The sequence below is a fragment of the Protopterus annectens genome, chromosome 16.part0 (genome assembly GCF_019279795.1).
Source record: "Protopterus annectens isolate FY-2018-M chromosome 16.part0, PAN1.0, whole genome shotgun sequence".
Lineage (NCBI taxonomy): Eukaryota > Metazoa > Chordata > Ceratodontiformes > Protopteridae > Protopterus > Protopterus annectens.
This window is the reverse complement of record NC_056750.1, coordinates 575474015-575493519: the sequence shown is the minus strand read 5'-3', so window position 1 is coordinate 575493519 and position 19505 is coordinate 575474015.

Below are 19505 nucleotides of genomic sequence, written 5' to 3'. Positions count from 1 at the left end.
TTTAGTGATAGATCTGATTTGTCAGGGATAATGCCAGTATGTGTGCACATCTGTGAAAAATCAGTATACTGTGTGATAAACCTGGCTTTCAAGGGAAGAAACTGTGTGTGTTAAAACAATCACAGATTTTTATTTGTGGACATGCACAATACAGCTGGCACATACAGTCTAGGTAGCAGTTTAAAAAAAATAAGTTATCAAGTCACTTTCTTTCAAATATAAGGAATAAAATGTATACAGAACATCCAGACCCTCAGAGCTTCTGGGTGGCCTGGTGGCCCACACTACGTAGGTTGTACGAGTGGATTTTGACACAGGTTTAGTGGTGGCCTCTACACTGAGCCACCTCTAGTATAAAACCTTCCCTGATTACAGTTGTGCACAGAAGGTCACTGTTACCCATGGAATGGGAGGGTGCAGGCTGGGGATGGTGTCGTTATTACTGTTTTAATTTTTCTTACACTCAACCCTCTGAGGTGTGTACAGAAATTCAGTATAACTTGTGTAGGGCCTGTAGACAGTGGTCATTATTTCATAAACTCCTACTAAAACTTCAGAGGTGGAAACAGAACATCACTATAGCTTATCTACGGGCATGTGTAGGAGCAGGAAGTTGGAAAACATTAATGTGATTTTGAGTAAAGTGAAATAAGAACAATCAAACATCAAACACAGGAGTACTAAAACATGAAATTAAGACTATAGAATTAAATCAAACAATATAGTACTTCCACTTAACCAAAAGTATAACATATTTAAAACATAATGATTAACATTATACAATGTAATACTTACACAAGTTTAAGTGTAATAATTTATTTTATGCCTTGTGGTGAAATGCAGAAATGCCATCATTGTCCAGCAGATTTAAAGAAAATTTAAATGCAGATTAATTTATATATTATGGAGACTGCAGTGAAAGAAGCAGATGGGAAGTAGAGAAGATAGTCTGCGTATATGGGGAAAAGAAACTAGTGATTATTCACTTAGGTAGGAATAGAATAGTATGAGTAGGATGATTTAGTAGTGAATTTCAAAGTAGTTTATGAATTGGTGTTATGCAACCTATGGGATGCTTAGGCTGAGGATTGGTAGTTGTAATCTGAAGGCTTTCCCTAGTTGTTTCTAGGGAGGTTTGGGTGAAGTGAAAGGATATGTGTTTTGAGTTGAGTTAGTTGGTAGAGTTAAGTGGAGAAGCTTGCAATTACTGTGTGGTGTGCTAATAAAGGGAGTTTTTAGCTGCTTTTTTAAAACTGTATTTGCACTCAGTTTTTCTGAAGTTGGGGGCAGGGAGTTTGAGTTTAGCTACATGGTTAGAGAATGGTGTTGCTATGGGAATATGTGGTTTTAGGGCCTGAGACCATGTGTGTGTGTGTGTGTGTGTGTGTGTGTGTGTGTGTGTGTGTGTGTGTGTGTGTGTGTGTGTGTGTGTGTGTGTGTGTGTGTGTGGATTTTGATCGTAGAAATTGTGGAGGAACATGCCATTGCAGTAAACTTTGTGTTGCACAACAATTATGTCCAGTGCAGTATGTCATGGGCAACTTTTAGCTGTTTGGGAAGGACCATCCAACAGTGTTTTTGCAGGGCAATGTAGTAATTGGTTGAATTAGAAAGAGATGTGCTGCAATATAGCACTGCAATAATTTGTGCATTTTCAAGGATTGGGGTGAGTGAAAACAGGTAATGCTTACCTTAGGTGTTTATTGTACTTAGATATTTATTATTCTCATATTTTCTATTTTATTATTTATTATTACATATTTTTATACCTTGCATTGCAGCTGATCTTTTACAGAATACTTTCAACACCTTGAGCGTACTTGTGCTTATTTTAGTGACACCTTGGCCACCCTGAAAAGCATGGCTGCTTTGGTTACACTCTACCATGTATATTAGTATTACCTTTACTCAGTATAATTGGATACCATTGTAAGAGCCTGAGAGTAGTTGACTGGTTGCAGCGAGGTTACCTTGTAGTCTAGGCAGAAGGATACAGTTAGTAAATCTGTACCAGCCTTTGCCAGGATTGCGTGTTTGTCAAAATTAAATACCCAGGTGTGGGTGTGTCAGCTACTTGGAAATGGGATACAGTGCTCCAATGTGAGTCTTGTTTGGGATCTGGAGAGACAGAAAGTCCAGTCACAGGTGAGGATTGTGTTCCCTGTGTGCTCTAGGTGGAAACTGTGCTTGATGCAAAGAGCTGCATTTGAAAATAGTATATAAATCCATTCCTGTTCTTAGTGACTGTCTCTCACTGGTGTCAGTGGTGAAGACTGAGGCTCCTTGATTAATGGCCCTAGGTAGAAAGGCTGTCACATATTGATGGCAGAGCAGTGGGATACTAATTGAACTTCAGTAGCCTGTGGGCAGTTGTCACTGAAGGTGTGTGTAATCTCAACAGCAACAAGGTGAACATTCAGAGTTTCATTTTCACAACAGTTTTATTTATTTATTTATTTAGTTTACAGTAGCCAGGGAAAGCAGGCAATGATATCAGCAGAGGATTATGGCAAGCTGATAAAGAACCAGTTGGCCAATGTGTGAGAAGCTAAAGAACTGGTATGTGCTAACCAAACTAAAGAGGAAATAATTTCAGCCTTAATAGCACTTGCAGAGCAGACCAATGGCCAGAAGGACAACCAGTCTGGTGTTGGGGATGTGCAGTCTTTAAAAACAGGACAGTTCATCTTTTCCTCAGAGGACTTAAAAATCCATCTTTGAGTTAAAGAGACTTGAACTGGAGGCCAAATAGTTGGATACTGAAGAGGAAGTATGATGTTTGGAGAAAGAAGAGTGACTGTGGCATTGGGAGACTGAAGAAAAGGTGAAGCAGCAACAGCATGAGACCAAAGAAAAGGAGAAGTAGCATTAACATAAGACCAAAGATAGACTGCAGCATTTAGAGGTTGAAAAAAAGGAGAAGCAGAATCAGCATGAACTGAAGGCTAAACGTTTGGTGACCAAAAAGAAACTTCAGCATTTGGAGATCGAAGAAAATTAGATACTGCAGTGATTGGAAGCTGAAGAAAAAGGGAAGCAGTGACAACAAGTGAGGGAGATGTTTTCTTTTCGTCAGGGTCATGGAGGTAATGGGGATGGGAATAACCAGACCCCAGAAGCAATAATGGTCGGTAAATTTCTTCCACAATTTGCAGAGGGTGGATGACTTTGATAGTTTTATTCATATATTTGAGAGTATGTAAACAGCATAATGATGACCAAGAGCTCTTGGTATGGTTCCTGACCCCATTACTCCATGGTAAAGCTGTAACTGCTGTTTCTATATTGCCTGATCATGATTCTTTAAACTATGATAAAGTAAAACAATGTTTATTGAACTGTTATAAGTTAACACTTGAAACTTGCAGAAAAAAAGTTTCATGAGCATAGACAAAAGGCAGATGAAATTGTATGTGATTATATTGTTGAGTTAAGCAGTTATTTTCATAGGTGGGTGAGTGGGTGTCAGGTCATCACTTTTGAAGGACTGGTAGACCTTTTGGTGAGGGAACAAGCCCTTAGCACTTTGCCTGTGGACATGAGATTCTGGTTGGCAGACTGGGAGTATAAGTCTGCAGATCAGCTGGGGAGAAAAGGGGATCTCTACTTAGTAAGCAGGGCATCACTACATAAAAAGCGGGTACCCAGTGCTGCACATGGATATAAAGGAACCCATGGTGGGCAGCCTAAATCACCACAGCAGACTCTACCAGTAACAGAGGGAGCCGCTAGTTCATGTACACAGCCAAGATCAGGAGTTAGATCTTTTAAATGTAACCGGAGGGGCCATGTAGCATACAAAGTTCCACTGAAGCAAGGTGGGGAACAAAAGGAGAGGGAGCCAGCAAGTGGGAATAACAGCATGCCAGTAGTAAGTTGTTTGGAGACAACAGAGGTACCAAACTATCACCGGAGTTTGTATCCTATCTTAGTGGATGGTAGACAGGCCACTGCTAAGACAGACACAACCTCTGACATAACTATTGTGAAGCCTGCAGTGGTTAAAGAGGAGCAGTACTTCCTTTGGCAGTCCACTCCATTAAGAGCTTTAGGAGGGAAACCATTCCAAATACCTTTGGCCAAGGTTCACCTTGACTGGGAGGGTGGAAAGGAAGCAAGCATGTAGCTGTGTTTGAGGATATTCTTGATAGGGAATGATTTTGATGATGCCCAGTACCTTGTGTGCATGTAGTTACATGCAGTCAGGCTTGCAGGCATGTAGGTCTGGTAGCCTGGGGGAGGCCCAGACAGACCCCACACCTGAAGCTGGGGCTGGCGATGTGGCTATTTTAGGGAGGGAGCTACCTTGTAACAGCGAGCCAAAAAGTTAGCCACAGCTGCTGGTAGGTACTGATGTTCCCATGGACAGGGTGACTGCAAGGACAGAGGTGAGTGGTAGTACCCAAGCTGACAGTGAGAAACCACTGTCAGAAGATATTAGGCTTTCTGTGGAAGGGGAGCTTGGAGGGGTCACAAAGGTAGAGTTGAGAAAGGCTCAGTTTTCAGACCCTACCTTATGAAGCTTGAGGGAGGAAGCTAAGGAGACACCTGATGCTCAAGGAATAGGGGAGTCTGTATACTGAAACAAAGGGTTACTGTATAGAGAGTGGACCCCCTGAGGAAGCGCTAGAGGCTGAGGTAATACAGCAGTTGGTAATGCCCAGAGCCTACCATCTAGCACTTTTAGCCATAGCCAATGACATTGCTTTTGCAGGTCATATTGGCATAAAGCGTACCAAGAGACATATTATGCAGAACTTCTATTGGCCTGGGATTGCAAGGGATGTAACAGGGTACTGCAGGACCAGTGAGCAGTGCCAAAAGCTAGGCAAAGCAGGGGACAAGGTCAAAGCTCCATTGATGCCTTTGCCTGTGATTGAGGGGCAGTTTCAGAGGGTAGCTATAGATATTATGGGACCTCTGAGTACCCCACATTCCAGAGGGAAGACATATATCCTGGTGGTAGTAGATTATGCTACTAGATACCCTGAGGTGGCAGCTCTGACCTGCATTGAGGCAGAAAAGGTGGTAAATACATTGTTAGATATTTTCAGCAGGGTAGGTTCCCTAAGAGAAATACTGACAGAGGTGCCAATTTCATGTGAGACCTGCTGGCTTGTCTGTGGAAGCATTGTGGAGTGAAGCACCTAAAGACCACCCCCTACCAACCCCAGACTAATGGTCTTGTGGAGAGGTTAAACTCTACACTAAAGACCATGCTATGAGCATTTGCAGACCAGCTTAAGAGAAAGTGTGACAAATATTTAACCCATCTGTTGTTTGCATACAGAGAGGTATCCCAGGCATTCACAGGTTTTTCACCCTTTGAGTTGCTGTATGGGCATAGGGTGAGGGGACCTTCAGATTTGATTCATGATGAGTGGGATGGTGAGTGTGAATACCACAAGGAATTTGTTGTGGTACATCTCCTAAACCTCAGGACAAGGGTTAGGAAGCTCATGGGCTTGGCCCAGGAGAACCTGGCAGGTACAGTAAACATGAGAGTTGCAATCACAGGAGAAATAAAAATAACACAGTTGGACAGATTCAAACAGATGCAGAAAAACAATACTTAACAAATCTCACTGTATTTCCTGACTGTCTAAGGAATAACTGTTCCCTAGCTAACTTAATATAGCAAGGCAAGATTAGATGTTGAAGTACTTACTTCCAGAAGGCAAGATGATGAGCTTCCAACTAAATTGAACTGAACTCAACTAACTGACTGTGGTAACTGACATAGATCTTTTATATCAGGTTCCAAAGAAAACAAAACAATCTGCTGGAGAGTTCCATACTCCCAGTGCTGGTTATAGAAAGACATTGCATCAACATCTAATCATGTTTGTCCCGGCCCCCCTTTGAACAAACCACTCTAAACACATAAAGCCATTTGATGACCTTTATTGAATATTATCATAACATGAACTTTAAACACATAAAACAACATTGATTGCCTTCATCCACAACAATGCTCAGGGCAGAGTAACAACTCACCCTGTTCGATTACACCTCAAAGCAGCGTACGTGCTCACCCTGAAACCTCCTCCACTGGGGCAGCGTACCTACTCATCTCCCCAAATAATAGGCAGCATACCTACTCACCTTTTAACCACACAAACCATTGGCAAAATCAAACCACATTCCTTAGAGGGGGAAGAGAAAAGGATAATCCTGTCCCTCTTCTCCACTCCAAACAACCAGGTCTTCCTTCATATCAAAACGGGATGGTGGGAGGGCCACCAACTCACGGCAAATGTAACTACTTCCTTTAGCTCCCACCACTTGAATCATCATGAGTCCCACCCTTTCCTTACCTGACCTCCTTAACTACTCCAATCCCCTTTAGCTCCTTCATTGCCATAACACTAATTATAATCAACCACTTGCCTAACTCCCCAGACTTGTTCTCCCCCTCCCCCTGCCCATTACTTGTGGGTCCAAGACAACTTAGTTTGTCCCAAACTGCATTTGTCCCAGCCCCCCCTTCGAACAAACCACTCTAAACACATAAAGCCATTTGACGACCTTTATTGAATAACATGAACTTTAAACACATAAAACAACATTGATTTCCTTCATCCACAACAATCCTCAGGGCAGCATAACAACTCACCCTGCTTGAGTACACCTCAGGGCAGCGCACTTGCTCACCCTGAAACCTCCTCCACCGGGGCAGCGTACCTGCTCACCCCCCCAAATAATAGGCAGCATATCTGCTCACCTTTTAACCACATAAACCATTGGCCAAATCAAACCATATTCCTTAGAGGGGGAAGAGAAGAGGACAATCCTGTCCCTCTTCTCTGCCACCAGCCTGATCCCAGGCTGTTCCCCCTCCTAAACCTTAACCTGCAGCATATTCTGTAAAAACAGCTTCAGATGCAAATTAAAAAGATCCAAACCCAGTTCATTAAAATGAACCCCATCCCTATGGTACCAACCTTCCTCTCCTTGCCCAATGTCTCCATGCTGAATGATATGCATTCCAGGGGTACTTAACTGCCTCACCAATGTATGAATAACAAACCTCCTGGCTTTTTCAATTGCCTTATAACTGTGTGCATTCCTCCAACATAAGTGAGGAATCAACTCCGACCACACAATTTCCATACATGGATACCCAGCCTTTAGTTTCAACAAATCCTGCAAAATAAGCTCCACTAAATGCTTCTTGGAGAGAATACCCAAATCATTACCCCCCAAATGAATTATTATTATGCCAGGACACCCTATCTTCAATTTAGCCTTCTCAAATTCAGACATCAACCTATCCCAACATATACCCCTAACCCCATGCCAAGACACAGAGCATCCTAAATGAGATAAACCCACATTTCTTCATTCCTCCCTGATTAAAGCACTCTTCCCTGCCCAGTGGATGTACTAATGGCCCAAAATGAGTATACATTTCCCTAAAAAAAAAAAAAAAGAAGAAATTGATGTTAATAATCACAATCACTACTATCTAATATAAGATAGAAGTGCATTTGAGGACCACCACCCCATTATTTTAATAACCTCACTTGAACTACTCTGTCTAGCCAAGTCCAAAGCCCTCCCAATTCTAAAAGAGTGGGCTGCAAACTTTTCAGCAGGAAATCCCGTACAACCCAAAATCCTCCTAATCAAAGTAATAAATCTACTACTGGAAACTACCTTGCCATCCCTTGGGAAAAAAAAAAAAAACTATCTGAACACCCCAACCTCCTACTCCTGAATTCTCTGGCCCAAGTTACTGGGCAAAGGCTAAGATTCCTATCTGCTTTGATCACCACCGTACATTCCCTACCCAACTGATCTGTCTTGCTCTTCTGTAATACAATGTTAACCGCCCTCCCAGTTACAATAACGTCCTTCCAACATAATGAACCTAACAATTCTGATACAAGGAAAGCACCAAAATATAACAATGTACATAGTGTGCCCTACATGAAATAATCCAATGACCCACCCTGTAATAACCGTAACCCCTGTAACAAAATCTTCAATATTCCCCCTCGTAACAGCCATTGAGTATCTCTACACTCCAACATCACCCTCCCCCACCCTCTCAATACACCCCAATGTCCAGAACTTTGTAAAATCATGCAATCCCCCCAACTTAGCAAAATTGCTAAGAGTCTTCAAATCCACTGTGACTGTCTGCAAGGCCTTGCCTTTCTCCCGTGCACTAACCACATATCTTAACAGTAATTCCTCTGACCACACCCTTTCTTTGTCCGGCAATTACAAAACAAATTGCTAAAAATCAAAAAGAGCCCTACTGTATGCCTTCTTTGTAGAAGAAGCCCAAGAATGCTGTACCAAATGCCTGACTATCCTGTCTCAAGATTCCAATCCTCCTCTGGCAGTGTTTCCGGCACCTCAACCGTCCACAGAGCCAACCCTCAAAACCTGCAAAACTGAAAATGGGACAAACTATCAGCAATATCATTCTTAGCCCCCAGCACATGCACTGCTGTAAAAGAAAAATTAATTAACAGGCTCTGCAATACCAACTTTAGCAATACCATCAACAACAATTCTGCCCTAGCTGACTTCTTTTGCAACACCTTCACCGCAGCCATATTATTAGAATGGAAAACTACCCGCTTGTTCCTCAACTGCTCCTTCCACACCACCGAAGCTGCCCATATTGGCATCAACTCTAGAAAATCCACATCACTCCTTCCTTTCTTCATTCCAATCCTGAGGCCACTCCGCTGCAAACCACCTTCCCCCAAAATAAGCCCCCATGCCGATACCCCCTGCCGCATTCATAAACAACTGAAGTTCCTCCTGACCCACCCAGTCTGCTTGCTAAAAGGAAATCCCATTAAATTGTTGCACAAAACCATCCCTCCTGCACCAGCTGGGTCACCCTCACCCAGTGATGCTTACTCCTATCCCCTTTCAACATATAAGCTAAAACCCTGCAAAATGTCTGCCCCGGCTGCACCGCTCAACAGGCAAAATTCAGCAGCCCCAACAGTTCCATGACTGAACCAATCCGAATCTTATTCTTGGCCACCAACCCCCATATGGCTAACCACAGCCTCTCTATCTTAACCTGAGATAAGCAAAACAATCCCTGTTCCATATCTACCGTTAACTCCAGAAACTCCAAAGCTCTCCACAGACCTTCCATCTTATGCTGTGCCAACAGTACACCCAATTCCTCACACATGCTTGTAAATTCCTGCAACCCACGTTGAGCCCCCACCTTCCCTTCCCCTACTAGCAAAAAATCATCCATATAATGCACTGCCTTCTGCGTACCCACCCTCTGATTCCAAATCCAATGTAAAAGGGTACTAAATTTCTCAAGTGTCACACATGCCACGGAACAACCCATCGGCATAGCCGTGTCAAAATAGTACTTATCGCCTACCTTCATCCCCAATAATGGCCAGTCCTCACTCCTGATGGGCAACAAATGAAAAGCTGACTCAATGTCATCTTTGACCAGTCATAGCCTTCCGAAATTCCCTGATCACCCACACTGCATTGCCCAAAGAGGTGTAACGCACCTTAACTTCCTCATCTGCAATAAAATCATTCACTGACCCCCCCCCCTTCCAGAAATGAAAGATGATGTATCAATCTAAACACCCCAGGCCGTTTCATCAGAACTAACCCCAAAGGCAACACCATGTAGCTAACAAAAGGCGGATTATCAAATGGACCCCACAAACAACCTTCCCTATACTCCTTTCCCACCATGTCTTCCAAAATGTCCTCTTTCCCTTGCACTGAACGGGGGTTCTTACAAATCCCCCCCCCCCAATCCCACTGTGGACTTTATAGGACATCCCCTCTGAAAACCCTGTATGACCTCATTCTTTAGGACAAGACCAGGAAACTGCCGAAGCATATCCTCCAACACCTCCACCTTAATGGGGAATGGCACCCTTCCCCCTATTGCCTCTAAAGGATCCAAGTCCCCCGGATCATTGAAAAGTATCCCTACCCTGAGCTGGCTGTAACCCCTGAAAGGAAAGAAAGTCACCCTCCCGCCTCGTACCATTGTTGTTCCATGAACCAAAACCCTGCTGTCCGCAGTAAGTCACGGCATGATTTCCTCCACATCTTAAGCAGGTGTGTGCAAATATGCACCCAACCCATGAACAAGTACCATTGTTAAACAGCCAACACACTCCACCTGCATCACCCATGTTCATCCTCTGATTAAACCCACCAAAGATGTCCATCATCATAGCTAACCATATATCAAGATGATGCACCTCCCAACGCAAAGACTGGTTAATGGCTTTCCATTTGTGGAACCGCTGATCATACCACAACCATGTGTTTCCCGGCCTTAAACGTTGTGCCTCCCAAATGGTGAGGAAATATCCCAAAAAGGGCAAAGCTAATGCTCCATCCTTCTCCAGCTGTACCACCATGTAATAAATAAAACCAACCACCCAATTGTCCCACATCCTAGGTCCAAGCTTATCTGTCCTCTTCCTCCCCAATGCCACTAATGCGGCCAGCAAGTCCTTGCCAGTATCTGACTCTGCTTCCACTAACCTCTGGACCCCTTCCACATCTATCAGCTCAAACACATCTACATACTCACCTTTCCAGATTTTTTCCTTCACCACCCTCGGAATGTGTGGAGTTAAAGTAACTGCTCTATTGTCCTGTCCCAGGGCCTGAGTGGCTAACCAGTGCCCTGGCCACAGCCCAAAGTCTGACCCTACCTCTGAGCCAGCCGAACTGTCCCTATAGCCCAGGTCCACTCCTGCCATCTGTCTGTCCGTATACCTGGCTGCCTGTCCCAACCCCCTTTGCACCCTCTCTGCCACTTGTTTTCCCCTTTCCAGGTCCCCATCCAGCAATACTCCAACCTCATCCCCCTTGCTGTCCTCACCAGCTAGTTCCCCAGCCATTGGTAAATTAATATCATTACCTGCACCTTCGCCTTGCGACGTACTGGGAACAGGGGTATCCACTGCAACTGTCTGCTTCTCCATCTGCTACCTTTCCCCCCGGCCTGGAGTCTTCATCACAGGGCGCCACCTCTTCCGGCCTGGAAGTTGTTCCGGCTCCACCACTGCCTCGGACCTTGCCTGGAATAATTCCTCCGCCTGGGCTATGATAGCTTGCTATTGCTGGTGTAATCCTGTTAATGTTGCCATCTGCAGAAAGAAACACACAACATTAATACTGCACCACCGACTCTTAACTCAGAGATACCCCCCCCCCCCCCGGTGTAAGCAAGTGATTAACGATGCTGCTGCCTCCACATATCTGAAAGGGATTTAAAGTTAACACCCAGGTTAGAACTTATTGACAAGCTAGGTTAACTAGAACTCTCTACTTTTGATTTGGAAGTTAGAAAGGTATATGCTGAATGGCGGAGGTCCCTGCAAGGATCCTTATATTGAAAAAGTGAGGTTGAGTTTCTGTGCGGGCCCCATAAAGCACGCGTATCTCTATGAACTTGACACTGTATCTGTAGGTGCAACTGTTATTATTAACCCCCCCATTCAACTTTTTGGCTTACCGCATGGGTATCTTGCCAGTATCTAGGCTGTTTGTGACTTTCATTTCCAGAATTTGTTTCTGCTTAAGTGCTGGCATATTTATTGCAAGTTGGACTGAGAGCAGCCTCCGCCTCCCAAGCAGTTAGGATTACAGGTGCTGAAACCCCATTGCCACTGCACCCTGCCTCTCAACCACGTTGATGGGACAGGCTCACTCTTGATCACCCCCCCACCCCACCCTTATGAGTGTAACTTAATGTGAGTTTTTTTTTTTTTTGTTATATATTTTATTTTATTTATTTATTTTTTTTATTTACCGTGTTGGTCATGGCATAACCCACACGCTCCCTCACCCCCGGAGGGACTGAGCACTATTCCCAAGCGGGTACAAGCTCTCACATCCCACAGTGTCAAGACGGCCTTCCGCTTACCCTTACCTGTCACCACTACTGCGCATGTGTATACCCCGGGCCAGCTGCAATCCACGATAAAACCGGCGACTCCACAGAAGGGCTAGGAAATCAGCCGGGAACCACCGCACAAACTCACCAGGGAGAAATTTACTATCCCTCACCACTACCACCAATGAGAACTGCAAAAACCCCCCTCAGGCAGGGAAGCCATCATGGAACACCTTACCCTCCGACCATGAGGCATGCTGCCAGCAGGCTGCTAACCCCAGGCCTAGGAAGGACCATGTGGACCAGACCGCCATCCACCGAACGAACCCACCAGGAAGAATTCAATACCCCTCACCACTACCACCACCGAACTACAGGTAAGCCTATCAAACAACTGTGATCTCGTTAGCAGCTGCAGCTTTCTTGCAAGGACCCCCTACTTATCACCTTTCCCGTAACCTTCCAATCCCTAGACCACCACTACAGGTACTGCGGGATCCCCACACCACCCACACACACATCCGCACAAAAAAAATATATATATATATAAATATATATATATATATATATATACATATATATATATATATATATATATATATATATATATATATATATATATATGTATATATATATCCACAACCTACCAACCCACCAACGCTCATCCATCACATCCTTTCCAAAACCTACCTCAGTCCTCCAAATACCTACAGGTCATCTGGACGTAAGCTAGCCGTACTCTCAACCACCAACTCACACCAAATGTAACTACTTCATTTAGCTCCCAACACTTGAATCCTCATGAGTCCCACCCTTTCCTTACCTCACTTCCTTAACTACTCCAATCCCCTTTAGCTCCTTCATTGCCATAACCCTAATTATAATCAACCACTCGCCTACTCCCTAGACTTGTTCTCCCCTCTCCTCCTGCCCTTTACTCTCGGGTCCAAGACAACTTAGTTTGTCCCAAACTGCATTTATTGTACTTAGATATTCATCATTTTCATGTTTTCTATTTTATTATTTATTATTAAATATTTTATACCATTCATTGTGGCTGGACTTTTAGAGAATGCAAATATCGGGCACTCTCTGGAATGTCAGCCAAAAACCAAAAGTCAAAAGAAAAAAACAATTTCAGGTAGCCCTAATTCCCAAAATGCACTCTATTTTTAAAAAGTACACCTCGGTTAAGTGCTTTCATGGTATTGCTAGACCTCTTCACAACCTTGGTGTTAGTTACTCAATCTGTGGTTTAAAAAGCTGAATGAAATAGCTGATTGTGAAGACACCCAAACACTCCCAACAATCACAAACCACCAAATTAGACATTGTTTAAAGAAACAGCATCATTCTACTTAGCTAAACTGAACCAACTGACAATGTAAACTGTATTTAAATGAATAATAAAATAAAAATAAAAAATGCAAGTTCCGAGGCATGCCACCCTTCTTCTTAGCTAACTTAATATAATAAAGATCACTCTCAATAAAGTGAACAAGGAAGACAATTCCAGTTCTTTCAATCAAATTAACATGGTGCTGCATTGCTCACTGGATGCCAGTGATATTCAAGATATGTTGAGGAAAAACTGCTCTCTTCTCCAATGTGATGAGGACGTTAAGAGATACTTCCTAGAAGGACCATTTTTTACATTTAATAACAAATTTAACATCAAAAGTTTGTTAACGGCACCAGTTCATAACAATTTAGGACATAAACTACTATAAAATGTGGGCATTATAAGCAATGCCCTTATATTAATACTGTGTTGGACAAATCAGTGGCAACCAAGATAAGTTGGGCCAATAGTGATGAGAAATTTAATTGTCACTCTGCTAGAGTGTTTTATTTGGTGACCAGCGAAGCCTGTGGAGCATATTATGCTGGTAAGACTAAGAACACTTTAAATAAAAGGATATACCAACATTTGTACAGTATACAAAGAAAAGACTCAAGGAGTGCCTTGGCTAAGCAGTCTCTCAATTGTATTGTGTTTCAGAAATTGACATTTGTTGTCCTTGAACAGGTGCAAGCAACAGCTTTTTTGGGGGATTGGCAAAACAAACTGCTGCAACGAGAGATGTTTTAGCAGCTCAAATTAAATGCAGCCAACTCCCCTGGTTTAAATGATGGTATTTCAATTTTTAGTGAACTAAAAAGAAAGGCAGCATGTCTCAGAACTTGAATTTTTATTTTTGTTTTTATTATTCATTTTAATACATTTTACATTGTCAATTTGTTAAGTTTAGTTAAGTATAATGATGCTGTTTCTTTAAATGATGTCTAACTTGGTGGTTTGTGGAGTGTATGGCTATGTTCACAGTCAGCTGTTTTATTCATGTTTTTAAACCACAGTTTGAATAACTAACATGAAGGTTCTAAAGAAGTCTACCTATACGATGAAAGTGCTTAACCGAAGTGTACCTGGACTTATAATTTCTTTTTCTTTTTGTAGAGAATACTTTTAACATGTTGTGAATACTTGTGCTTATTTTAGTGATGCTTTGGCCACCCTGAAAATCCTGTCTGCTTTGGTTACACTCTACTTTTATATTAGTATAGATTTTCCTCATTTTAATTGGATACCCTTGTAAAAGCCTGCGAGTAGTTGACTTGTGGCAGCAAGGTTACCGTATAGTCTGAGCAGAAGGGGTATAGCTAGTAAATCTGTACCAGCTTTTCCCAGGGGCGTATGTGTGTGAAAATTAAATACCTAGGGGTATCTGTGTCAGCTACTTGGAACTGGGACACAGTGGTCCAAAATGAGTCTTGTTTGTGATTTGGAGAGACCAAGAGTCCAGTTCCAGGTCTTGAGCATGTTCCTGAGCGCTCTTGGGGGAAATTGTGCTTGATGTAGAGAGCTGCATCTGAAAATACTGTGTAAATCCATTCCTGTTCTTAGTAACCATCCCTCACCAGTGTCAGTGGTGAGGATTGAGTTTTCTTAGGTTCATAGGTTCATAGGTTCGTACTAGGCTATCTGCCCTAGGACATTTATAAGCCTAGCCAGAGTGTATGTGGCTTACACCACCCCTTAGGATGAGAATACTATGCCCTTTTAGGGTTTAGTTTACTATGCCTCTGTCTAGTAGTGACACAGAGATGACCCCCGGGGTAAACCTACGATCTCCCATCCACTCGTCGAGATTTCTCTTGAATAGAGTCAGTGAGGGGCTCTGCCTAACATGGACTGGGATTCTGTTCCAGAGTGTAGGGAACCTCTGGGTTATGAATCTGTCCCTCCAGCATGTTCTATTTATTTCTGTGTTGAGGTTTAGGTCACTTGATCTCGTGGCTCTGATGGATTTGGATTTTCTGAGGTGGAGCATGTCCATTAATTCAGGATTGGACATGGCCTTGTACGTCAGGCACAGATCACCTCTGAGTTGGCGGTATGCGACTGAATAGAGCTGGAGTTTTTTCAGTCGGGCAGCATATGACATATGTTTAAGACCCTTTATCCTCTTGGTGAGGAACTTTTGGGGTCTTTCCAACTGCTGCAGGTGTTGGGTGAGATACATCCCAAATGGGGCATTGTACTCAATCATTGGCCTGATAAGAGAAGAGTACAGGGGCACAATGACCTCTCTTGATCTAGATGTGAAACCCTTCATGATAAGGTGGGCAATATAGATTACCTCTTCCGTACTTAATGAATTACCACCTATGTGGTAATTTGTCGATACCTTGTTTTTCCCAAAGGGTATGACTATACATTTTTTGGCGTTCAGCTTAAGGCCATGGCTCTGGCACCAATTATCCATTTCTATGAGGCTTCTCTGAAGGATGTTTGTATCCACTGGAGTATCAATTATGGCGCCCAGTTTGCAGTCATCTGCGAACTTTGTCAGCCACAATCCTCCTATGTTTGCCTGTACCACGGAAAAATAAATGCCGAACAAGAGGGGTCCCAGGACTGAGCCCTGTGGGACACCGCTTGTGACTGGCTTAGAGTCTGACATAGCTCCAGTAACTCTGACCCTGTGAGTTCTGTCCTTGAGCCAGTTTGCAACCCATCTTGTGACATATGGGTTTATATTTAAGCTGGTGAGTTTGTCTATGATGCCCGAGTGGGGTATTGTGTCAAAGGCTTTTGCAAGGTCAAGGTAGGCTGTGTGAACTGCCTTGCCCTCATCAATGGCCTTAGTGACTGTTTCAAAAAAGTCGACCAAGTTCAAATGGCAGGATCTGCCCTTGACAAAGCCAAATTGGGTAGGATGCAATGTCTGTAGGTCCCCAATGTCTTTGTTTATGAGTTCCATAATGATCCTCTCCATAGCTTTGCAGACCAGGCTCGTCAAGCTTATGGGGTGGTAATTTCCAGGGTCCGTAGAAGCATCACCTTTGTGAAGTGGGACCACTGTTGCCGTACGCCACTCTTTGGGTACATATCCTGTAGTAAGGCTAAGATTAAACAGCAGCCTTATGTGTGGGTTTAGTTCCTCTTGGAGTTCATGTAGCACACAGCCCGGGACACCATCTGGTCCCATTGATGCTGTGTTTTTAGCTTTAGAGAGGGCGGCTCTCACCTGGGCATCTGAGATGTTAGGGAGGCTACACTCTGCTGGGATAGTTATTTCTCCTTTTGGGGGGGAGGGGGAGGAGAAATTTGCACTGAACCTGTCTGCCAGAATGTTGGCAATGTCAGTGGGTTCAGTGTATTTTGTGTCATTTTGGACTAGCTCTGAGCATATCTGGGAGTTTCTACCCAGGTTTCTAACATAGCTAAAGAAGGCCTTGTGATTTTCTTTTGTGTCTTTTGCGATTTTTCTCTCAAAGTTGGCCTTGGATGATTTTATGAGTGATCGTAGTTTTTTGCTAGTACTGATCAGAGATGCCTTCCCTTTTAGGGATTTTGCTCTGTCATGTAGTAGCTTCCTCCTCCTGTTGTAAAGTTTGTTTATGGCTGGGGTCCACCAGACTGGGCGCCTGCCTTTGGGGGAATGGGTCTTGATTTTATTTGGGATTGCATGATCCATGCATTCTTGAAGGTGCCCATAGAAGGCATTTGCAAAAGATTCAGCAGTGTGGGTTGTGGTTTCCACTGGCCCAGGGGCCTTGAAAGATACCACTTCAGTCTTAAAAAGTATGAAGTTTGCTTTTGAGAAGTTCTTCACTGTGGTCTTTTGTGCAGGGGGTGGGGGCGGGATGTGGATTTCCAGTGAGATTAATTTGTGGTCTGATCTTACCAAAGAGGGATGTACTTCCGGTGTGGAGCATTTTGTCCCCATGTTTGTGATGATCAGGTCTAGTATATTGTCTCCTCTTTTGGGAATGGTGACTAGTTGTTCCATTGCATTTGAGTTTATGAATTCTAGGAACCTTTGGGCTAGGGTGCTGGGGCTTGAGTAATGTTCCCAGTCTATGTTTGGGTAGTTGAAGTCTCCCAAAATGATGGTATTTGGAGAGACATTCATACTCTCCAGTGTCTTCAGGAAGGCTGTGTGGGGTTCCTGAGTTTGAGAGGGTGGTCTATAGCATGCTACAAAAACTGTAAGGTAGTTTTGCCTATGGTTAGTTGCACCTGGATAGTCTCCGATGCTTCGTGCATTGCCACTAACCTGGAGGTGTGGGTATCTTTGATGAAAATGGATACTCCCCCTCCTTTTGTGGTTCGGTCCAAGTTTTGGGGCCGGAAGGCATGATATGAGGTAAAACCTGATAGTGCTGGGGTGCTCTCAGGAGCCTTGAACCAGGTTTCAGTCACTGCACAGACATCGATGTTCTCCATACTGAGGAGGGCTTCGAGGGCGTGCATTTTGAGGTTTAGACTTCTGGCATTGAGCAGCATTACCCTTAGTTTTTTTCCACTTGTGTTTTCTAGGGAGGTAGGTTTGTCATTTGAGCCTTGCCTAAAAAAGGCACTATAGGGGTGGCAAGAGCCTTGGCCAATATCCGGAAGCCCAGGGGTGACAGGTGCAAGCCATCCCTTGTGAAGCAGCATGGCTTGTCAAGCATGTCATCCCAAGCAGACAGACACTGGATCCCCTTAGAATGACACCAGTAATTAAGCCAATTGTTAAAGATGATCATTTTGTCTTTGTACTGTGGCATCATTCTTGGTGAGGGTAAGATGCTGCTCAGGGTCAGGGTCATACCGGCCTGGGCTACATAATCAGAGAGCTCCTCTATGTCTCTTTTCATGTAGTCCAGGGAGGTACGTCTCAGGTCGTTCACACCGACATGTACAATGACTGAGTCATATTTGTACTTGCTGTGGAGTGACCTGAGGGCTTGTGTTATGTGGCGGATTCTAGCTCCCGACAGGCAGCTTACTGTGACCCTCTCCTTGTTCAGTCTGGTGAGCGGGACATCAGTGTGCCTGACTATGGAGTCACCTATTACAAGTGTGTCTGGCATGTTGTTTGGCCTTAAGGGCTGTGACTGTTTAGCACACTGACTTTGTTAACTATGTGTTGCATGTGCTATGTCTTGAGGTGGTGGTTGCTTGGATGTCTGCTTTGGAGGCCTCTGTTGTTTTGGTAGATTTTTTAATCAGCGCCTCCGAGTATGTTTTTGTGTGTTTATGTGTTTGGTTTGCAGTTGTGATAGTTCTATGTGAGTCTGGGTTTGTGGTGTGCGTGGTTACTTTCTCCTCCTGACTGGTCTTGCCAGTACTGAATTGAAAGAGCTCAGCCTCCAGTTTGGCTATATAGTTGCATCTCTCGCATATATTTGTATTTGTTGGGAGGAGGAGAGGGTTGTCTGTGTACATGAGGCAATTGTAACATTGCCTCAAGATTCCCAGATTCACCAGCTGAACAGGAGAGGACGCCAGCAACTGACCCTTCGACATGCTAGAAATAGTGAAAAAGATTGCTGTGTAACTGAGTCAGAAAGGACCTATAGGGAAATGGGTACTCAACAGAATTTAGGTGAATGAAGTACTTTCTTTTGTTTAAGAGTGCTTTACCTGTATACAAAATGCTTTAGGAGCAAGTGCTGAGCTTTTCAGATAGAGTATAGGCTGTTTAGATTGCAAGTAGAATAGTTCTAAGGGTAAAATTGAAGAGCAGACTTGGCAGAGCCAGAAAAAGTTTAACCAAGTTTAACCTTGTTTAACCGGCGCTGCGCTATGTGCACGACCGTGCAAAGCCGTGCAAACGCGGATTTTAAGCAGTGAACTACAAAAGAGCTAGGAATGGTCCCAAACAACCAATTACTAACAGCTTCTTGTGCTGAGGTCACTTCCCCCAAGGACAGGTAGGTTGCTCAAGGCTCCCCACTCCCACTGGTTTGCAAAGAAACTTCCTTCTATCCAAGTAAGGTAATGGACAACACAGGAACTACAACACAGCCCAGAATACAGCAATGCCTGTATACTGGTCTAAGCTAGTCGAGAAAGGCGGGAAAACAAGGATTATTTTTTGTTTTTTTGTTTTTTTTGCAGAAATACACAGAAAATGCAGAGACAGTGATAAATTAGCTACACAGGCTAGCACACTTTAGTGGGCAGCCTCCACAGCTCAATTAAACAAACAAACAAGCAAACTTTCGACTAAATTCGACTAAATGTAACTTTAAGTGCAGATTTTAAAATAAATGCAGTAATCAGTAAAAAAACAGTTCAGGCTAGTTCAAAGTAAGCAGCAGAAGCTATTTTCAGTGAAAAAAAAGCAAAGATACT